Here is a 24,439-nt window from a genome sequence, read left to right as displayed (position 1 = left end):
ATGCAGCGAAGGAAAAAGTAATTTTCAGAAAGGATTGGAGAGACCGAAAAGCAGCACTCCCGACCAGTGCAGCCTCTCGCCTCCTCCCAGAAGCAGAGAAACCTCAAGTAGACTCACTCGTCCAGCCGGGTCTTCCTCACTGGCAGAACTCCCCTCAACTCCGCCAGGCGAGGTGGGGAGGAGGAGATAGTGACCCGAGGAGAGTGGTTCCCAGGAGTGGGAGAATAAGGTGAGGCGGAACCCCCTTTAGGCGCTGCACGCCGTCACTAGCCCAACAGCCCCGTGAGGCCCTCGCCTCCCGGAACTCAGCCGGATCTACCACCGCAGAACCACAGCTAGAACCAGACCCGCTCCTGCCCAGCCGCCACACTCCACCCTCGGCTGACACTCACGCCAAAGAGTACCGTGGCATCCCCTCCACCTCCCGGTACCTGGCATCGGCTCGCGACGGCGGCGTAGCTCCTCTAGAGCACCACTTCCGGGTGTGTCCCAAACGGTGCGCAAAACAAACTGTCCCTCCACCGCTACCGCCCGATTCCGCAGCCGGACCAGATTTGTCAGGCTAGAAAAGCAACTCCATGCATCCTCTCGGAGGAGACACTTTTCAGCTTCACTAGCCTGCGTCCCCACTTCGACCCCGCTAGTGGTGAGGACAAAGCCCTAGCAAGTGCCCCGGGGAGTGGGGGCGGACTAGTAGAGCGGAGGCACCGGAAATCCGGAAGTGGATCTCCGAGGGAGCATTACTGTGAGTAGTGCACTGGGTTTTTTTAGTGAGACTAAGGCACCCGCGGCGGTTTCTGAGGAGGAGGTCGGGCCAGGGTGGGGAAGCACGGAGGGCTGCGGGTCAGATGAAGAGGTAGAAAGGGGGTCCTACTGTTTGAAGCCCTGGGAGATGAGAGGCGCTTTTTCCTCTTAGGAAATGGAAAGCCTGGGAGGAGCTTGGGATCAGTAGGGAGGGCAGTGGCAATAAGGCCTCAGGTAGGAGGAGCGAGGTAGGGAGGCACCTGGAGCAGCTTCGAGCGGATTTAAAGTTAGATCTGGGGGTTATTTGCTGGAGGCAGGGTGGCTGTGGAAAAGACCTTGTAAGGATTAAGAGGTACAATTTTGGAGAATGCGTTTTGACCAAACGAGTAGACCAATCCACGCGGTCTGTTATTTTCGCAATAAAATTTTAAAAAATCCATGTTTGCATATGCAGAGCAGAGGAGGAATGGTCTAGAGAAGATTGTGGAGAAGCGTTGGGTTGCGGATTGGTTTGGGACTTCAAAAAGGCCCTGAGAATATCAGAAGAACGAAGGAAATGAGAAGCCTAAAAACAAAACGAAAAGAAGTGGCTGATAAGGAATGAATTCAGAGTTTTAGGATCAGTGTTGGTTTTACCAGCTGGTCTCCTGGGGAGAAAGACGTGGCAGTCTGCTTCAGTAAAGATTTACAGCCTTGGAAACGCTACGGGGGCAGTTCTGTTCTGTCCTATAGGGTCACTATGAGTTGGAATTGCCTCCACTCAAAATGGTTTGGTTTGGGTTTTAGTGGATGTGTATTACTTTTCCATCCAGTAACTTGCGGTCAAGGAACTGAAACGCCTAAATCGGAAAATATACAGCAGGCTTAAAAGAATAGGATAGGGTACACTTCCTAATTTTTGACCAGCTTCTCTGATTTTAACCTCTGAAGAAAACACTTACCACTGCGTTTTTTTTTTTTTTTAATGCCAGTGCTCAAGATGGTAGCAGCATCTTCCTTACTCGTAGAGGAGAGGTTATCCCCTCCACATAGGATTCTTCTGGTTGATCACAAACAAGCATGGGGATTGTGATCGTGGAACCTGGGGTGCATTCTGATGCTTGGAAGCCGCCTTAAGATGGTGTGTTCTTCCTGTTCCAGTAGTTTGCAGCAGTTGACAAATCAGGAAATTCCTTGGGAGCTAACCTTAGTACTTCTTCGTAGGGATCAGTACCTGCATATTGGAGATAACTTCTCCAGTACATTTGTTGTGTGCTTCTCAGCTTCAAAGAATGCTGAGATCTCTTTAGTAACATGTGATAGCAATTGTACCATTAAAGAACTGGTTTAAGTAGGCTCTTTTTGTCATATGTTGTCATTTAGGAGTAACTTGAGACCACCTTAACCTGGACCATCAGCTTTTTCGACTCATACACACGCTATAGGACAGAGTAGAACTGCCCCATAGAGTTTCCAAGGAGCACCTGGCGGATTTGAACTGCTGACCTCTTGGTTAGCAGCTGTAGCGCTTAACCACTACGCCACCAGGGTTTCCAGCTTTTTCCTGGGCTACGTAAGTTCCATGTTTAGAAGTCCACAAGAGTTCTCCAAAGGGCTTTAAACCAGTTAGTTCCGTTTGAACTGCTGCTGAGAATTTGCATTTCCAACCCAAGTAAGATTCAGAATCTACATTTTAACAAGATCCCCAGGTGGTTCTTATTTATAATAAATGTTGAGACCCACTGCTCTATTAGTGGTGCTCAGAATTGGCTCCTAAGCAGCAGCATTAGCAAGGCCTGGGAACTTGTGAGAAATGGAACTTCTCAGCAGGGGTTTGAACCAGAACAACCCAAATCAAAGCCCTGGTGCACCAGCTCATGGTTGGAGTTGATCTAGTTTTGTAGATGGATGCAGCCTCTGTGTAAAATTAGGTTCTTTACCAATGATGGATTTAGGGTGAAGTATTGAAGATGCTGACTAAAGAACACCTCCTTGCACAATCTTGATTGCTGACCTTACTTTGACGCCAGCTGCTACCAGTGGGTCGTGGAGTTCACCAGCAGTGAGACACAGGAATATGAGACAAGGAGTTGCTGGGTCAGGTTTGCTACGATGCTCAGGATCAAACATTGCCTTCACATTAATCTCCACGTCCTCCTTCCCAATTCCTGGGGCATCCTCATCACCTCCTCTTGGGAATTCATATGAGTTTCAGTTAAGGATACCCCTGAATTTGGTCTTTCTAGAGCTAAAATTCATCAGGTCTGGGTCACTGGGGTCAGACAATATCATTTTAGTTCCCCTATCACTGCATTTTGAAAATAGACTTTATAAAGTTCTTAAACTGCACACCCATGTCGTCATTGCATTTCGTTGAAAATGCATCATAACAAGTAAATGTGAAAATTCCTAAAACTCTTTCCAGGAATTTAAAATTTATTTCTTGAAAGAGGTTCAGTAACTGCAATAGAAAAGAGGCATAGCAAGAATGCCAAGAGGTTAGATTTGTTTTTTATTGGAAATAATCAACTCAATTTCACCCAAATCTTAAAAGCTTGTGAGCAGCCGTCTAAAATATGCCACTGGTACCACCCTGTCTGGAGCAGGGGAGAATAAAGAAAACCAAGGATACAAGGGAAAGATTAGTCCAAAGGACTAATGGACCACAACGACCCCAGCCTCTACCAGACTGAGTCCAGCACAATTAGGTAGTGCCCGGCTACCACCACCGACTGCGCTGGCAGGGATCAAAATACAGGGTCCCAAACAGAGCTGGAGAAAAACGTAGAACAAAACTCTAACTCACAAAAAAAGACCAGAGTTACTGGTCTGACAGAAACTGGAGAAACCCCAAGAGTGTAGCCCCCAGACATCCTTTTAACTCAGCACTGAAGTCACTCCTGAGGTTCACCCTTCAGCCAAAGATTAGACAGGCACACAAAACGAGACTAAATGGGCACACCAGCCCAGGGGCAAGGACGAGAAGGCAGGAGGGAACAGGAAAGCTGGTAATGGAGAATCCAAAGGCAAGAAGGTGAGAGTGTTGACATGTTGTGGGTTGGCAACCAACATCACAAAACAATATGTGTATTGTTAAATGAGAAACTGGCTTGCTCTGTAAACCTTTCATCTAAAGTACAATAAAAAAAAATTAGAAGAAAAAAATTATTGGTTTTCAACCTGTGCACCGTTGTGCCCTATTCTGTAAGCAGTCGAGATAAATTTTCTTTCACTGTGTATGTTTCACTGCTAATGATTTTTTAAATGTCACATTTACAGACCTCCTATGACTATATATGTCTTTTTATTGTAAGATTTTTTTTCCCCATAAATAAAAAGTGAAGCAGATTGGTTATACAGGCAATAGTTCTCCAGAGTCAGGTGAAGCTTTGAAAGGCTTGAGTGGTATTTGAAAGACTGAAAAGGGTAGAGAAAGACTCCTTTTGGGGGGTGAGGGAAAAATCTTATCAATAAACCAACAGCAGCTTAAACTTGAAAGTCTCGAAAATCCAAAAAGCTGAAATGAAAAGTGATTCATTTTTCTTTCCTTCATCTCTTTTCTTTCATCCTTATTTTTCTGATTATTTTTCTATTATGTGTAGTGTATATATGAGATCTTCAAGTATGGGGAGTATATTCCTAGCACCTTGCTTATTATCTGGTATTTAATAGGTTGTGGCAGAGATTGACTTTAACAGTTATTCAGCGGAATAACAATTGTTCAGTGAAAAGCAAATCATTTTCCTTTTGTTCCTGTGCATGGCCTAGATTATTATCCAGGCTCTCTTACTATCAGGTGTTGTCAAGTGTTTGGCTTCTGACCACCTAAATGTGATTTAGGCCATTTAGGCCATTTCCTGGCTTGGCTCATATAAGTCTTCACCCATTAGCAAACCCATTAGGATCCACAGATGTCTCCAAGGTCCACCGAGGAGGACAAAAAATAGGAGACTGAGTCTGAATCACTGCCCAAAGGAGTGCACTCTCATTAGTAACGTCTATTAGGATTTTACATAATGGAGAAATAAACTACTGTTAAACCCCAAAATCTCAGCGGCTTAATCTGTTACAGCAGGAAGCATTATTTTAACCAATTCTTAGGTGATAGCATTGATTGCTGTCAAGGTGATTCCAACTTAGGCCTCCCACCCCTTGTGTGTCACCGTAGAACTGTACTCCATGGGGTTTTCAACAGGTGGTGTGTCAGAAGTAGATGCGAATGGTAAGCATGAGCTGAACATAATCTATTAGTTCGAACTGCCAACCTTTTGGTTAGCAGCCAAGCTCTTAACCACTGCGCCACCAGGGCTCTTTGTTGGTTCAGGAACATTAAAATTGTAACTTGATTTACTCATGATAATAATCATTTTTAATTAAATTTTAAAATATACCTAGACATTGCTGAGTTACTCATTGTATGCTCATTTGCATGTTATACCTTACTGTATTTATAACAAAATTTAAGTAACAACTCTTAAGCCTTCTACCATTACTTAGTTTCAAATGGCTTATAATAGTAATTTACATTTATACAGCGTTTTTCCACATATTATTTCATTTTTTTATTTTTCAACAAACTAGAAGGTGGGTATAACATATGGCAAGATGAGGAAGCTCAGATAGGGAAAGGTTAAGTGTGAACTAACAGTCACAGCCAGTCAGTCCCAGTCTTCTGACTTCAAGTATTCATTTCCCTTTTGAGAAGAAAAAATGGATACAGAAGAAAAAAAGAACATTAATTATTGCAATAGAATTATGAGAACAAAAACGAATGTCTTCTGGATTTAAAGTCATATACACTAATTAGCTCTAGAAAGCACTCCTGACTAGCTTTCTAAAAAGTTAAAACACAAAGAATTTTAATGTAACCTAAGCATCAACTGTAAACGAGTATCTGTGCAAGCTGCATAGGCATTATCTCACTATGGAAGTTGGGCAGAGGATAGCCAATTTGTAGTAAACCAGAAATAATGGTTCAAGTTCTTCAAATATGTTAGTTTGGTATTTTGAATTCACTCATTAAAGACATTGTTTGAATGCACATGAAGTGGCCTATACCATGCCAGGCACTGAGGTATGCCTACATGGAAGGAGCTCTGTCTTGTTGGAATCAAATATAAATGAATGACTAAAATATAATATGACTAAGTGAAATGTGTATAAAGTTGTGTGACATTAAAAAAAGCATTTAGAACTATGTGAGAAAATCAGTCAAGACATAAGTTATCAGTTTTAATGTTACCATCTATTAAAGAAGTAGATTATCTCTTATCTCTCCTGATTCTCCAGAGTGTCAAACACTAGAACTAGGTAGAATCCCAACTTCTACCCAACTACAAAACATTTTAATGTGCTTTTCTACTAACCGAACAGTTTCAAACAAAATTAGTAAACTTCCTGTTTGTAATTCTCACTAAAATACATAGATGCTGCTAGCAGTGGAATAGCCTAGTTTAAGAACCTATCTGAAGAAAGAAACATTCCTACCAACCTAGATCAAAATAAATTGGAGGGATAGACAACAGGACTGCATAGAGCACTCATATATATGAAATCTCGATACACGACAGAAGCAGCATTACAAATCAATGGGAAAGGATTTGAGTATTTCAGTAACCAGTACTGGAAAAATTAGTATCCATCTGGGCAAAAAATTAGATCTGTACCTCACACCTGTGGATATAGTACAAATTTTATGTAACTTACATAATTTGTTGCCTGAAACAATCTGTGGATCTCTCTTTAAGAAAAGGAATACCAAAATATTTCACTTTTGTAAATCTTGTAAAAGCTTATAACCCATATGAACAAATTACTAGGGCTTTACCCAGGGCCTTAGAAGAGGCTTGTGCAAGTAAGGATACCTGATGCTTAAGCTTCATTAGTTTCATGGTACATCAACCTCCGCTCACAATCACAAAAGTAAGTTCCTGATGAATTAAAAACTAAATGTGAAAAAAATTTTTCAAAAATTCCTAAAAGAAATATAGAAAAAATCATTACCCTCAGAGAGGTAAAATCTCTTAAGATCAGACAAAAAAAACAGCAAAAAACTATACAGGAAAAGCTTGAGAAGATTTATACCTTAAAATTAAAGAAGCTTGTTCATCAACAACATACTAAAGCTAAAATAGAACCACAGGCAGGATAAAGATGTTTATGATGTATATTGTTTAACAAAGAACTGAAGCCAAGATTTTATGAAGAGCTATAAATTATAAGTTAAAGATAATTCAGTAGAAAAATGGGACATTCACAGATGAGGAAGCTAAAAAGCCTTGTAATCACAAGAAAACACACTCAACTTCATTAAACTCAGGGAAGTGCAGCTTAAAACAGTAATGACCTGCTATGTCACTCCCATCAGATTGACAACATTTTTAATGTCTAATGTCAGTGATGTGTAACAATAGGAACTACGGCACTGTTAATGAGAATATAAACTGGTATAACCACAGTGACGAGGAATTTAGCAGTATCTCGCAGAGTTGAAGGTGCACGTACACTATTACCTAGCAATTCCACTTGTAAGTGTAAAGAAACTCTTGCATATGTGCACAAGAAGGCTTTGTTTCTAAGAGCAAAACAGTGGAACAACTGAAATGTTAACAGGAAAAGAGTCAAGCTATAGTATATATAATTGAGTATTTCACAGTAGTGAAAATGAATAACCTAGAGCTATGACTTTCAAATGTTTTACCTACAGTAAGAAACATTTTATACCATAACTCAATTAAGCAGAACTTTCACAAAACAATACTTAAGCTGAGTGAGTACATGGGATGTATCCTATTTTCTATTATTTTTTTTTCCAAAGCAGTTTAAACAAACAAACAAAAAAAAACACATTACCATCAAGTCGATTTCGACTCATAGTGACCCTATAGGACAGAGCAGAACTGCCCCATAGGGTTTCCAAGGAGCGCCTGGTGGATTCGAACCTCCGACCTTTTGGTTAGCAGCCGTAGCACTTAACCACTATGCCACCAGGGTTTCCAAGCAGTTTATGACCTGCTAAATTGATTTTGTCAGCATAGTTTGCAATCCACAGTTTGAAAAAACTGAACAAAGTTACCTATTAGCATTAATAAATCTGAAAAAGTGTAATATTGAGGAAAAAAGTAGCAGAATAAGTATAGTATATCATGTGTGTATATACATATATAGCACTCTGAACAATGCTAGATATTGCGATAGCTACATATCTATTGTTGTTGTTCTCTGTTGTCAAGTTGTTTCTGACTCATAGTGACCCTATATGACAGAGTAGGACTACTCCATAGGGTTTCCTCGGCTGTAATCTTTACGGGAGCAGATTGGCCAGGTCTTTTCTCCCTTGGGGCTGCTGGTGGATTTGAACTAAGGACCTTTTGATTAGCAGCTGAATATGCAAATATTGCACCACCAGGGCTCTACATAGATAAAGGAGGACTCCTTTATCTATGTAGAAATAGTATTAAAAAACCTTCATGAGAACAAAAAACAAATTAAGGATAGTAATATCTCTGAGGAGGAAGAGATGGAAAAATAAAATGGGGGAGTGAATAAAGGGACTTCAACAGTATCTTTAGTATTTTATTTTAAAATAAGGCAAAATATTAATATTTGATAGCTGGTAAGTACATTTTTTTTTTTTAAGTACATAGGTATTAGGTATTACTGTTCTTTGTGTTTCTTTATATATGTGAAATACTTGATTAAAAATTATCAACTAGAACAATAGTTCTCAACTTTACATCACACTTTCTGAGAATCATAACTCCTACTTTTTCGGGCATTTATATATTTACAGGCATTTGATTATGCTAATCATTTACACTAAATTTAAAAGGAACAAAGTTACAATCATATTTATAAGATATAAAGATCTTTTTGTTCTCCTATTTTGCCAGGCTAATTATGTCAGTGATAATACCCACACGCCTAGTAGGAAGACTGGTTAATATGACTACTGTCTCAAATTTATGTGCCAACCACTAAGGCCAAAGATGAGGAAATTGAAGATTTTTACCAACTTACGCAGTCTGAAATTGATCAAACATACAATCAGGACATCCAATGATAATTACTGGTGATTGGAAGCAAAGAAGAAGGCTAGGTAGTTGGGAAATATGGCCTTGGTAATAGAAATAACGCCAGATATCACATGATAGAATTTTGCAAGACCAATGACTTCTTCATTGCAAATACCTTTTTTTAACAATATAAACAGCGACTATACACATGGACCTCACCAGATGGAATACACAGGAATCAAATCAATACATTTGTGGAAAGAGAAGATGAAAAAGCTCAGTATCATCAGTCAGAACAAGACCAGGGGCCAACTGCAGAACAGACCATCAATTGCTCATCTTTAAGTTCAAGTTGAAGCTGAAGAAAATTAAAACAAGTCCACAAGAGCCAAAGTACAACCTTGAGTACATCCCACCTGAATTTGAAGACAACCTCAAGAATAGATTTGACGGGTTGAAAACTAATGACCTAAGACCAGACAAGTTGTGGGATGACATCAAGGACATCACACATGAAGAAAGCAAGAGGTCATTAAAAAGACAGGAAAGAAAGAAAAGACCTGTTTAGCTTAGTATAGATACAGATGGTTATATACAGAAATATTTATAGATATGTATATGTGCATGGATTAGTATACACACATTTATTTCCTTGGTTTGTCAGTTAAGAGGACCTAGCAGCAATGACAAGGAGCCCTGGTGGTACAGTGGTTAAGCATTTGGCTGCTAACTGAAAGGTCTGTAGTTTGAACCCACCAGCCACTCCACAAGAAAAAGATGTGGCAGTCTGCTTCCGTAAAGACTGACAGCCTTGGAAACCCTGTGGGGCAATTTTACTCTAGCCTATAGGGTCACTATGAGTTGGAATCAACTCGATGGCAATGGGTAAGAAGCAATGACATGCCAGTAGCAATGATCACACCTAGTACGCAGATCTTGGTTTTTAATACCATTCTCCAGTAAATAGACCCAGAGCTCCTCAGAGAAATGGTTGCTTCTAGGATAAAATAAAATATAGAGGAAAGAAATATACAAGATGAGCTTCAAACATCTTGTAGTGCTAGAAAGTGAGGAAATGCTAAAACACACACACACACACAATGATGTAGGTATGTCAAAGAGACACAGGAACCAACTGAAAGAGCTCCAAATAGCCAAAGCTGGTACAATTTGAGCCAAAAAACTTTTTGAAAGTAGTATTGGATTATAACTGAAAGTATAAAATATACATGAATATATTTAATTATATGTAATTAAATGCTTGAGTAAATACACAATTAAATAAGGGACAAGAGACAAATCTTTGCAGAAGAATTCCAAATAATTTATACATATACTCTGCCCTCAAGGAATAGGAGCTAAGTGTGGGCTGGGCATAGTGGCTTTCTTAAGAATACAGCATGGAAAGGAGGAGATAAAAAGCACCTTTACAGGGAAGAACTCTGACAAACACTACGTCAGGCAGGTGATCAAGGTCAACATCAACAGTGATAAATCATATTGATGGCATGTACCCTTGATAAGGAAACCCTGGTGGCATAGTGGTTAGCTTCTAACCAAAGGGTCGGCAGTTCAAATCCACCAGGTGCTTCTTGGAAACTCTATGGGGCAGTTCTGTTCTGTCCTATAGGGTCGCTATGAGTCAGAATCGACTCAACGGCAGTGGGTTTGGTACCCTTGATAAGATGTAACGAAAAGGCTTTTTACCTCTATGGTCTTCCTCTCAGAAACCCATAACCAGTCTAATCATGAGACAAATCTGAATTGAGGGACTTCCTACAAAATACCTGATCAATACTCCTTAAAACTGTCAAGACCATCAAAAACAAGGAAAGTCTAGGAAACTATCACAGCCAAGAGGAGCACAAAATTTTATGTGGTATCCTGGATGGGATCCTGGAACAGACATAGGACATTAGATAAAAAGGAAATCTGAATAAATTATGGACTTTAGTTATTAATAATGTATCAATATTAGTTTATTGTAACAAATGTACCATACCGATATTAATGTTAATAATGGAGTCTCTGAGTGGCACAAATGGTTAACACACTTGGCTGCTAACCAAAAGGTTAGAGGTTTGAATCTACCCAGAGGTGCCTATCTTAGTCATCTAGTGCTGCTATAACAGAAATACAAGTGACTGGCTTTAACCAAGGGAAATTTATTTCCTCACAGTAAAGTAGGCTAAAAGTCCAAAATCAGGACATCAGCTCCAGGGGTAGGCTTTCTCCCTCTGTCAGCCTTCTCGTCAGTCTTCCCCCAGACTAGGAGCCCTCCTTGCAGCAACCCTGGCTCCAAAGGACATGCTTTGCTCCCTTCACTGCTTTCTTGGTGATATGAGGTCCCCCGTTGTTCTGCTAGCTTCTCTATTTTATACCTCAAAAGAGATTGCCTGAAGACAGGATCCAGTCTTGTAGATTGGATACCCCCGTCATTAACATCATAGAGGCAGGATTTATAACATATAGGAAAATCACACAATACCAGGAATCATGGCCCAGCCAAACTGACACACATATTTTAGGGGGAGACAAAATTCAATCCATGACAGTGCCTCCGAAGAAAGTCCTGGTAATGTACTACTTTTGAAGAATCAGCCATTGAAGAAGCCTGACGGAGCACTGTTCTACTCTGACACACGTGGGGTCATGCTGAGTTGGAATCTCACCCCATCTCTCTTCCGCTCACTTGTTTAATCTCTTACATCTCAAAAGAAACTGACACAAAATACACTGTACATTAATCCTGCCTTATTAACATAATAAAAAAAACACATTCCCAAAGGAGATCATAGCCACAGCCAGAGAGATTGGGCTTTACAACACATATTTTGGGAGGACATAATTCAATCCATAACACCATGATTTTCTTCATGATTTCAGCAAGTCACTTTTTTTTTTATTGTGCTTTAGGCCAAAGTTTACAGCTCAAATCAATCTCATACAAAAATTTATATACATACTGTTATGTGACCCTAGTCGCAGTCTGTATAATGTGACAGCACAATTCCCATTTCCACCATGGGTTTCCTGTGTCCATTCATTCAACCAGTGCCTATCCCTTTCTGCCTTCTCATTCCACCTCCAGACAGGAGCTACCCATTTAGTCTTGTGTATCTACTTGAACTAAGAAGCACACTCTTCACAAGAATTATTTTATGTTTATACTCCAGTCTGATCTTTGTCTGAAGAGTTGGCTGTCGGAATGATTTTAGTTCTGGGTTAACAGAGAGTCCAGGGGCCATGTCTTCTAGGGTTCCTCTAGTCTCAGTCAGACCATTAAGTCCAGTCTTTTTACATGAATTTGAGTTCTGCACTCCACTTTCTCCTGCTCCGTCAGGGACTCTGTTGTGTTCCCTGTCAGGGCAGTCATTGGTGGTAGTTGGGCACCATCTGGTTCTTCTGGTCTCAGGCTGCTGGAGTCTCTTGTTTATGTGGCCCTTTTGTCTCTTGGGCTAATGTTTTCCATGTGTCTTTGATGTTCTTCATTCTCCTTTGTTCCAGGTAGTTTGGAACGAATTGATGCATCTTAGGTGGCCACTCACAAGCTTTTAAGACCCCAGACACCAAAGTGGGATCAGCAAGTCACCTTAAATCTCTGGACATTACTTTGTTCACATTAAATTTCACAGACTGGACTATGAGACCTGAAGTCTCTTGAAGGTCTAAAGACTATGAATAAAAATGTCATTTTTGTATATAGAAGGTGCAAAATTTTTCCATATTATTTCAAAAACCTATAATGCAGTGTTATTTTTATCTCTTAACATTAGAATTATTGGAGGACCCTTTGGTTCAAACTCATAGCAACCCTATAGGACAGAGTAGAACTGTTCCATAGGGTTTCGGTTAATATTAGTGTTCATTAAATGGTCCTGATAATTTTTATCTGAGTTTTCTTCAAATATATTAGTGCCAAGTGCTTTATCTTCAAGTTCAGAATTTTGCCTTCCACTTGCTCAATTCTGCTCCTCTGACTTTCTATTCAATTGTCTACTTCTGTAATTTTATTGTTAATCTTCTGAATTTCTGATTGCTGTCTCTCCATGGATTTTTCCAGCTTATTAAATTTTTCATTATGTTCCTGAATAATCTTTTTAATTTCTTCAATTGCTATATCTGTGTGTTCCTTGGGTTGTTCTGCATATTGCCTCATTTCCTTCCTGATATCTTGAAAAAAATGTATATTAATCTTTTGTATTCTGCCTCTGGTAATTCCAGGAAGGCATTTTCATCTTAGACTATCCCTTGATTCTTTGTTTTGAATGTTTGTTGAGGCAACCATGGTCTGTTTCTTTATATGACTTGATATTGACTGTTGTCTCTGAGCCATCTGTAAGTTATCGTATTAGCTTATTTTATGTTTGCTTATTGTGTCATAGCTTCTTGCTTTGTTTTGTTCTGATATGCCCAAATGGGTTGGTTGAGTGAGCTAGCTTGATTATTTTCGCCTTGGGAGCTCTGATGTCCTGTCGTCAGATGGCTAGAGCTGTTATCAGGTATATCAGTCTAGGATTCCATTCACTTTTCTTGTATGAATTCAGCTCAGGTCTCCAGGTAGCTGATCATCAAGTGTGTGGTACAGGCTCTGTCCTACAGTCTTAGAGGGGCAGAGGTGATTGGTATAGATACTAGTATCTGGTTGCAGCAGGGGGTCACACTCTGAACAAGGCAGGGGGCTGAGAATCATCCCCCACGTGTCTCTGAGGAAAGCGTGTCCCTGTTCCCTAGAGCATACCGGTGGGTGGGTTCTGCAGACCATGGGCACCCAATGTTTTTGGTTGTAACAACTGTGAGGTACCAATTATCCTTGAACCCCTCTCGGGGGTGGCTGGGTGACCTGAGTGGAGCCACCAGTCCTTAGGTCCCTGATGTGGGTAGATGAGGACCCTGTTTAATAGGCAAAGCAATGTCAAACATCAAACACCCACCTCTCTGCCACACAGCTGAAATGGTTGGAGTCTGCCAACAAGGGCCTATTCTCCTGAAATAGGCCCACACAGGTCCGTGCAAAGGGGAAAGGTACTCAAAGTCCACGGACTATTTATGCCTGGACAGGAGCCGCTTCTGTCCGGAGCTCCACTGGTTAGTGGAGCTGGCAAATTATCTTTTCCCCCAAGTGCAAATTTATTCCTCCAAGGCCAAGAGGATGGCTCTAGGCGCTCAACAGGGCCTATCTCAGGCTCAGGGAAATCAGGTGCTGAAGCCAGCTTGGGGGGGTACGCGGTAAAATATACGCAAGTACTTAGCTTTTGCCAAGAGCGCTGTTCTTCTCTGGTTCCAGAGGTGTGAGTAGGCTGTGTGGCTGGCTGCTTCTCCCTGAGAAAACTGAAGCCGAACACTAATACCAGCCCACTGCTGCCACTCCTGAGAATGGTGCCTGAGGGCTCCCCGCGATTCAGGTCCAGTAACTCCTCTCCACTTCTGAACTATCTCTTCCTCCTCCTGCCCCTCAGTTCATTTTCTAGGCTTGCCTTTGATGTTCAGGGCTCCTAGCTTTTCATAAACATACTCGTTTCACTTGTTTTTTCAGGTCTTTGTTGTAAAAGGGCTCACCAGAAGAGTCTGTCTATTCCACCATCTTGGCTCCACCTGGTCCTGATAATTTTTAAAGCCTTTTTTAAAAGTATTTAGCACATTAACCCTGTAAATGTAAAGTTTGTGTAAGAGCAATAGTCAAATTTAGGGTAATTTTGTGTAAGGGTAACTTCCATGGCCATTACATACTTATAAATATACCAAAAACATTAGAAATGTTTAAGGGGACAACACTTTGTCTAATACTATCTAACCCAAATTAAATTTTAAAAAATTTATAGGAGTTCATTCTCAGGCTAACATCTGTGATAAGTCTGACCTTATGAAATGCCCATAGGGTGTACATTAGATTAAAATGTTTGATTTCTTATTCACTTCTGACAGTAATAAAACCTAAAACAAGACTCTGGGCTTACTTTTGCCTGAAAGGTCAAGGTTATGATAGATAACCCTATAATCTTAAGCATATAATCATTTTTAGCAGGTTTATTTTTTCCTTTTTATGTGAAAGGGACAAAATGTCTCATATTTGAAAATGCCGTCTATAATACAAAGAAAATAATTAAGCAACTAGGAAATAAAGTAAGCTTTATATCCAATTATAATAACTTCTATCTTTAGAATTATTTAGCATAGAAAATACATTATAAATAATACTATATCAAATACCCTTGGAAAAAGTGGTAACTTGTCATCATATTCTATTATTTAGCATGTGACCAAAAAAATTTTGTTACCTTTCTCTAACTTCCAATAAGATTAATTCCAAACCTCAAAGTATCTCTCACCTATATGAATGAAAGTTAAAATGCTATCCATATTTTCTTAGATTAAAAGCTTTAAGGTGATAGGAACTACGTTATGATTTTTTTCTATACACGTCTAAATTTAAAGTACTATTTTTACTAATTTTTTTATTTAAGTTAATTTAGTTTAAATTAGTATCCTCCAAAGTGTAAACACTTTTATTTTAAAGTGGCAACATCAAAATTTAAGAAAGTATTTTTACCATCAAAAAGGAGATTCTGATAATCCTTGTTTTGTTAGATTTGCAAACTTTTCTTCATATAATTGCTTTATATCTCCTGCCTGGCATTTCCTTTATTTTTAGTGTATTTTAAATGTCTTCAAAATGGTGGAATAAAAGAAAGAAATTTGTGTATACTTTATGTTTTTAAGTATCCAGTTTCTTAATCTACTAAAGTAAACTTTTGTCAAGAAATTTTATCTTACTAGTATTTTACCTAGAAAAAATAGTAGAACAATAATGCCTGACACCTTCAAATCTTCTTTGAACTTTGTTGATTTAGTGTCAGTTATTGACTGCCTGAGCTGGCGAAACCCCTGACCATATCAGTAACAACAGGTCAAAACTATATAGTACCTTTAACATCAAAAACACATCACAGGGATCACTATTATCAGTTTTTGATAGGCATGAAGACTGCATGGTAAAATGACGTATTCAATAGAGGGCTGAGTTTAGTGGAAAGAAAATAAAAATGCTAAACGCTAAGTCAATAGTAAACCCAAAAGCCATTCATTTCAATAAAAGTTAAAACTAAGTTTTCTACTTTCAGAATTCTTTCATTATTACAAGAGTTATTCATTTCTGGTTCAACAATCTTGCTTACCTCCTTTTAGAAATTATTCTTTAAAACATTAGCCCAGATGAGCTAATTTCAGACGGCCTATTTACCTGCTCAGAGATTTATATGCCACCTGCTTTTGCTTTTTCTACAAATGCAAAGTCAATCTCTGGGGCAAAATTCCACCTTTCTCTTTCTGCCACACAAGTGGTAAATAACATTACCCAGTAAATTTTAGCATTTCCCCAAATGTGTAGGATACAAAAAATGTATTCATTCGTGTAAGATATAAAAATGTACACTCACACTTCTGAAATCAACAGCCAGCCATTTCACACTTGGGCCAAAGGCAAACAAACATAATTCTCACTGGCAGCTGGACAACATTCCAAGCTGCCACCACATTAATTAACTCACCTCAATCAGATTCCACTTCAGCTTGCACAGCTTGCTGCCAAGACGCCGAGCAATAAATTGTTAGGTTAAATACTGAACAAGGTAGGGAAATACCATATGGTATGTTGCTATAGGGTCACTATGAGTCGGAATCGACTCGACGGCACTGGGTTTTTTTTTTTTTGGATGTTGCTGTAGAGGGTGGGATATTCTTGTTTAACACTAGTAGCAGGATTTTCCATTTACTTTTTATTGTTATCTCTTGTGATTTGAGCAAAATGAGTATATGTTCTTGTTGATAAATGATCTTGCACATCTTATTGTGAAGAAGAGTAGGATGGTAACAAGATCACAAAATACCATTGTCCACAAGCTTCTATAGTTGATATTTCCTAAATTTCAAGGCAACAGCTTACTTAGCAAGTCTTGGGAGCCCATTAATGGTAAATTATTGGTATTAAATCTTTGGAGGATGTCAAGGAGCAAAGAATCAAATAATTCCCTTTTTATTGAAGTCTACTGTGAAATTTACGAGTACAAACAACTTGAGTTTGTCCCGGGTTGAAAAAATTCTAACCTGGGAGTCAGAAAATTTTAATCTGAGTCCAGTTTCTGCCATTGATTGGCTGTGTCACTTTGTTAAATCACTTGATTTCTCTGATATTATTTTCTCATCTTTCATATGAAGCAATTTGACTAGATAAGTGATTCCCAAACCTTAATACACATATCAATTTAAGGAGCTTATTAAAAATGCAGAATCTTGAATTCCACCATTAGAAATTCAGATTGATAGGTTTGTGGTAGAGCCTAAGAGTCTGCATTTGTACTAAGCAAGAAATTCTTTGAGAAATATAGGACACATAATCTCTAAGATCCCTTTATCTCTGGCAATATGTTATTCTACTTACTGGTCCAAATCATTGTTTCTGTAACATGGTATTATTTTGGAAAGAGGTATAATCGGGACTGTTGGTTTAGGGCTTAATCTGCATTAAAAAAACCAAACCCGTTGCCATCGAGTCAATTCAGACTCATAGTGACCCTACAGGACAGAGCAGAACTGCCCCATATGGTATCCAAGGAGCACCTGGTAGATTCAAACCGCCAACCTTTTGGTTAGCAGCTATAGCTCTTAACTACTACACCACCAGGGTTTCCTAATCTGCGTTAGGCAGTTCAAATACCTAGTGAAAAAGATTGAAAACACCAGAATATGACTACACCAAATTCAGGTAAGCATTTGCCGAGGGTTGTAGGATAGGTGATAAAGGTGACTGCTGACTGACTGACACCCCTAAAAATCCTGCCTGTATGTATAGGAAGACCATATCTAGACAAAGAAAAACATCGAAAGCCATCCTGCAGATCAGCTGTATTCAGATTCTTTATCACTCACCCAACAGAAATCTTTCTTTGCCCTGAGGGTGTTGTAATGAATGCTCATTTCATCTATTTTGCTTCTTGTATACCTGGTACATTCTGCTTCTTTTTTTAGTGCTTGAAAACGAGAAAAATTTTTTGTACTTGTTTGCAAGACTATAGAAGACTAAAAACTTTCAGAAACCTCATTCTTAGTTTCTAGGACATGATTTGCTAAGGAAATGAAAAGCTTCTTATTACTACACACTTTAAGGTTATTTCAAATAGGTGCTTATGAATTTATACTAAGTCATGTATCTTCTCCCATATGATCCCTCTTATGATGAGCAGAGAGCCACTCATGAGACAGTTGTCTGGGGATAGCATTAAATTAGGAAAAAAGCAACCTTCACTGGCCCACATAAAATGCTGTGCAACACAGGCCTTTCTCATCATGTTACTAACTTCACAGATTGAAGCCTCAAAAACAGATGTCACCATTGTTCTTAGTTTCCATCAGTGGAGAATGTAATAAGGCAAAGGATTAGTTAATTCTTCACTCAATCTTCGCAAAAGAAACCTAATTCGTTTAGATTTAATTGGTTCCTTCCTAGTTACTATAATCAATACAAAAATCCCCAAGTTCTAACAGTGTTTCCTTAGGATATGAGTGGATGGTTTCTTATTTGTTTTTGTATTCCCCACAGCTACTAAAGTTAGGCCCTTTACTTATAGATGTGCAAAAAGGAATGTTGGATTGAAAATATTCCAGCAGAGAACGAAGTATTGAATCCTATTTGCACCCTTCTTCATCCCCTGCAGGTGGTGCTAGAAGACAGGTTCTTTATTTATTTACTTATGTAATCATAATTACTTCTTCTGATAAAAGTGTTTTCAGTACTTGGTTTAAAGGTATTGTAACTACCTCTTTCTCCCCTTCACTCTAGTTACTGAGTCACAGAGAACAAAAGGGCTGAAAAAAGTGATCCAAGAGAAGAGAATAAAGACATTAATTGATGGTGATGCCCAGGACCAGCAGTGGAAAGATACTGTAGGACTTTAAGGTAAAGAAACTTTGTACACATGTACTTTTCAAAAGAGAACATATATTCAGGAAAGTATTCTATAGCACTATCTGACCATCTCCCCAGCTTTACTCTACTAAATCTAGTATTGTACTTGTCGCTCCTATACTTCTAGCATTTCTCACCATGGTCAGATATCACTGCTTGTTGATGTTTGGGACTTCAACATTTTTTTTTCTTTCTTTGTGCTGGCTTCCTCAGTATTTGGGACTTCAACCTCTGAAGACTTCCGGTCCACCCCACGAACTGTGCACCGTACCTCCCAATCAAACTTAGCTGCCCTCTTCTCTGTGTTCTTCCAGTTTACTGACTGTGTTATGTATATATTTCATATCTGAATCTCTCACCCAATTAAGATTTCTTTTAAGGTAGAGATTGTGTCTTATTCATCGTTTTATCACCAGTTTTAAGTTTGATGCTGGAATGTAGCAGACACTAAATAAATTGACTGAATAAACCAATCAATAAAACAATAAGATTACTGCTGGCCACATGTTATCATCTGGGATTAGTATGACATTTCTATCACTCCTGCCTTCATAGCTTTCTGAAGTCAAAAGTGGAGGTCAGTGAGAATGGTCATATATAAGGAAGCTAATATTTTTAATTGACATAATATTATGTCATAACCTACATTTCTAGCTGTATCTTTCCCACCTCCCCCCATATGAATCTTTCACAAATACCAGATTAGTCCATTTATTCTCTCTGATATAACTTATACTTACCCACCCCTGAGATTATGTCGTCCCTCTATTTTGTCCTCAGTCTATCTTATTCAGTAGTTCTCAAAGCAGCTTTCAGGGGGTCTATAATGTCAACACTATATTCATAATAATACTAAGATGCTGTTTGTCTTTTCACTCTCATTCTCTCACAAGTATACAGTGGAGTATTCCAGAGGGTACATGACATGTGATACAACAGAAGTAGATACCAGAATCTGCCTGCCTTCTATTAAGCCATATTTTAAAATGTAAAACATGCCATTTTCCTTACTAAATTTTTTTGTTTGTTTTGGAAAAGTTATTTTTATAAATGTATATTATTTTTGTTCAATGTAATTTGTTTTTAAATAATTAATATTTTGATTTTATTTCCCTTTAAATTGCTAATATGATAAGTGCAGATAGATATAGCCCACATAAACAACGGTTCTTTGGGACCCTCAATCATTTTGAAAAGTGCTATAAAGGGATCCTAAGGGCATGAAGATTGAGAATACTGATCTAAATCTTCTGTATTCTTCAAAATTCAAAGCAAAGCCTTCTTCTTTCATAAGCTCTTTGACCAATGCAACTAAAGAAAATCTCCTTCTATGCTACCTTGAATACCTGTAGGTGTTGTTAGATGCCGTCAAGTTGGTTCCAATACATAGTGACCCTGTGTACAACAGAACAAAACATTCCCAGTCCTGTGCCATCTTCATAATCACTGTTATGCTTGAGCACATTGTTGCAGCCACTGTGTCTATCCATCTCATTGGGGGTCTTCCTCTTTTTCACTGGCCCTCTACTTTACCAAGCATGATGTCTGTCATGGATTGAATTGTATCCCTCAAAAGTATCTGTCAACTTGGCTAGGTCATGATTCCTAGTATTGTATGATTGTCCACCTTTTGGTCATCTGACATGATTTTCCTATATGCTGTAAATCCTATCTCTGTGATGTTAATGAGAATTTTTTTTATGATGTTAATGAGATGGGATTAGCAGCAGTTATGTAGGCTCAATCTACAAGGTTAATCTACAACTTAAGCCAATCTTCTTTGAGATATAAAAGAGAGAAATGAGCAGAGAGACAGGGGGACCTCATACCACCAAGAAAGCAGCACCAGAAGCAGAGTGCATCCTTTGAACCTGGGGTCCCTGCGCTGAGAAGCTCCTCAACCAGGAGAAGATCGATGACAAAGACCTTCCTCCAGAGCCAACAGAGAGAGAAAGCCTTCCCCTGGAGCTTACACCCTGAATTTGGACTTATTGCTTACTAGACCGTGTGAAAATTAATTTCCCTTTGATAAAGCCATCCACTTGTAGTATTTCTATTATAGCAACACTAGATGACCAAAACAATGTCTTTCTCCAGGGACTGGCCCCTCCTGATAACATGTCCAAAGTATGTAAGATGTTGTCTCACCATCTTGTTTCTAAGGAGCATTCTGACGGCTTTTCTTCTGGCAGTCCATGGTATATTCCATATTCTTCACCAACCCCATACATAATTCAAAGGTGTCAGTTCTTCGGTTGTCCTTATTCATTGTCCAGCTTTCATATCATATAAAGCAACTGAAAACACCTGGCTTGGGTCAGGCACACCTTAGTCCTCAAAGTGACATCTTTGCTTTTTAACACTTTAAAGAGGTTTTTTGCAGCAGATTTGCCCAATGCATGTGTTATTTGATTTCTTGACTGCTGCTTCCATGGGCATTGAATACCGAGCACACTTACACACTTATGTTTCTTTTTAACCATTCACCTAGTTCACAGCTTGTGCCAAAAAGGGATCAATATTGTTAAGAGTAATTGATTAAGAATGATAATTAAAGACCAAATTTTGATGATGAACTATAAAAAATCCTTTTGCTTTCCAGTTTCTGATTATAATCTTCCCAGCTTGAAAGAAAAGAATTTTCTTGAATTTTCAACCTACCCTCTTCCCTTAGATAGATGTAAAACATTTTTTATGTTTTTTCAGATCATAAAACTGATAAATGTTCATCGAAAATGAAAGAAATACAAAAAATTACAAATAAGAAGTTAAATTCACCTACAGTGCCATCATCCTAAGGTAACAACTGCTAATATTTTAGTGTATATTATTGCAGTCTTTACTATACATATACATACACTATATTTAAGTTATACTGCACATATTATCATCTTTTTTACACATAGTATTTTATCTAAGATGCTTTATTTGTTTCACTTAACATCATACAGTGTCACACAGGGGTGGTAATGTCCTTTTTAATAAGCGAGGTGGTAGATACATGGGTGTTCATTATATTTTTTCTTTAAATTGTATATATTTATTGTTTTTAATTCTCTTTTATATGAAAGAGAAATTAATAATAAATTAATTTTCAAGATAATATGGTGGACATTTTCTATATCATTAAGTATCCACTATCTTACTTAACTATGTAATAGCCTGTTACATATCCCCCTTGCTTGTAGAAAATGAAGACGAAGCACTTACTGATGAAGATCAAAGACTACAGCCTTCAATGTGGATTTTACCTCAACATAAAGAAAAGAAAAATTCCACAACTGGACCAATAAGCAACATCATGATAAATGGAAAAAAGATTGAAGTTGTCAAGGATTTCATTTTACTTGGCTCCACAACCAAAGCCCATGGGAGCAGTGGTCAGGAAATCAAAAGACACATTGCATTGGGCAAATCTGCTGCAAAAGACCTCTTTAAAGTGTTGAAAAGCAAAGATGTCACTTTGAGGACTAAGGTTCACCTAACCCAAGCCATGGTGTTTTCAATTGCCTCATATGCATGTAAAAGCTAGACAATGGATAAGGAAGACCAAAGAAGAACTGACATCTTAGAATTAAGGTGCTGGTGAAGAATGTGGAATATACCATGGACTGCCAGAAGAATGAACAAACCTGTCTTTGAAGAAGTACGGATAGAATGCTTCTTAGAAGCAAAGATGGCAAGACAGAGCACCCAGTAACCAGAGGTGTACAATTTCCCACTCCTCACCCTTCTGCCCTGTAGGCTGCTTCTGCCACTTCCCAATGGGCCAGGTTGCTCAGTGCCTCCCCAGGTCCACCCCATCCCCCACCAGCTGGCTCCCCTCAGCACCATTTTTTTTTTCTCTTTCCCTTTCTTCCTTTCCCTTCTCTCTCCCACCTAGCCCCGTGCACTGCCTCTACCCCTTCCTGACAGGCCACACTGTGCCACTCGGCAAGGGAGACTCGTGTTCACCACTACACCCCGGTCCGCCCTACCCCTTCTGTCCGGCTACCTCAGTGACTTTTTTTTTTTTTTTTTTTTGCCTGTGTTTGTTCCTCTTCCTTCTTTTCCTTCCCTCATTCCACCTAGCTCCACACATCACATCCCCAGCCTTCCAGCTGGCCATTCGGTCTGCTCTGCTCCCATTCCCCGGCCTCCACTGTGCTGTCAATTTCTTTTCCTTTCCTCACTTTTCCTTTTCCTTCACCTCAGACCAAGCCTCCTATGCCACCTCCCTCCATTTCTCACTGACCCCAGGTCTGCCCAGCCCCCACTCACCAGCTACTTTTTAAATTTTGTTTATCTTTCTCCCTTGTCTTTTCCTTCTTCTCCCCCTCCCATCCCCACCTAGCCTCATATGCCATCCCACCTTCCCACTGGCCCCTGACATATCGCTGATGCTAGAGCACTCTAGTGTTCAGGCTAGCCACCACACCAAGTCCACACTGCCCCCCACCACCACCATTTGACCACCTGCTGAACGGTGGGAAGCAAGCCGACACCACTCCCCATCCAACACCCCTGCCTATCTGGCAAGGGGCTGGGAAAGCTCCCACATAGCTGGACAAACATCAGGAGACAGATAGCACAACGCCCAGACTGCCCTCAACCACATCACCGAACCAGTGCACAGTGAACCAGGCTTGCTTGCTTTTTGCTGCCCTGACCAAGATGGTGAGAACTATTATACCCACAGACAGGCAAGCAGCAAAACACGCTAAGCTCCCCTGCCCTGACATATCAAAACAAAACAAAAAAGTAGGACCAAAAAAAAGATGAAAATAAAAGCACTAAAGAAAGAAAATACCTTAATGTCTCAGAAACGGAGCCCAGGTGGCAAAGTGGTTAAGAGGTCATCTGCTAACCAAAAGGTCAGCAATTCGAATGCACCTGTTGCCCCCTTGGAAACCCTATGGGGCAGTTCTACTCTGTCCTGTAGGGTCACTATGAGTCGGAATCGACTCGATGGCAATTTTTCTGTCTCAGAGAAAGCAGACAATATCAAAACATATAAAAAGGCAGGACAAGATGGGTCTAGCAAATGACCAAAACAAAGAATCAGATGATCTTCCAGTAGAAGAAAAGCCAGTGGAACTACATGCTATGGAACAAGAAAGACTAATATTTAGGAGTCTCCAAGAGACAAGGAAAACACTGACAAATCAAAAGAAAAACATAATCAAGGAAAATACAGACAAAGCAATAGAAGAATTCAGGAAAATTACTACAAGAAAAATGTCAAAATAAATGAACAATTAGAAATCACACAAAACAGCAAGTAGAAATCCAAAAGATGAACAACAAAATTTCAGAAATGGACAACTCAATAGAAAGTTTTTTTTTTTTTTTTAATATATGAACTTTAGGTGAAGGTTTACAGAACAAACTAGTTTCTCATCAAATAGTACACACATTGTGTATGACATTGGTTAACAACCCCACAGCATGTCAACACTCTCCCTTCTCAACCCTGGGTTCCTATTACCACCTTTACTGTTCCCTCCTACCTTCCAGTCCCCACCCCAGGGCTGGTGCGCCCCTTTAGTCTTGTTTTGTTCCACGGGCCTGTTCAATCTTTGACTGAAGGGTGAACCTCAGGAGTGGCCTCATTACTGAGCTGAAAGGGTGTCCGGGGGCCATACTGTTAGGGTTTCTTTAGTCTCTGTCAGGCCAGCAAGTGTGGTCTTTCTTTTTGGGTTAGAATTTTGTTCTACATTTTATCTCCAGCTCTGTCCAGGACCCTCTATTGTCAGAGCAG

At 39.3% G+C, this 24,439-nt stretch overlaps 1 long non-coding RNA gene across 1 annotated transcript; it reads left to right on the top strand.

Moving 5' to 3' along the window:
* Nucleotides 1–231: 231 nt before the first annotated feature.
* On the top strand, nucleotides 232–22,647 carry LOC111750073 (uncharacterized). Its single transcript, XR_002785207.2, has 4 exons — nucleotides 232–745; nucleotides 18,574–18,690; nucleotides 21,406–21,498; nucleotides 21,888–22,647. It is a non-coding gene; the product is annotated as an uncharacterized LOC111750073 (long non-coding RNA).
* The last annotated feature ends 1,792 nt before the right edge of the window (nucleotides 22,648–24,439 follow it).

Source organism: Loxodonta africana, chromosome 14, assembly GCF_030014295.1.
Source record: "Loxodonta africana isolate mLoxAfr1 chromosome 14, mLoxAfr1.hap2, whole genome shotgun sequence".
Classification (NCBI taxonomy): Eukaryota; Metazoa; Chordata; class Mammalia; order Proboscidea; family Elephantidae; genus Loxodonta; species Loxodonta africana.
This window is presented reverse-complemented; position numbering and strand designations above follow the sequence as displayed.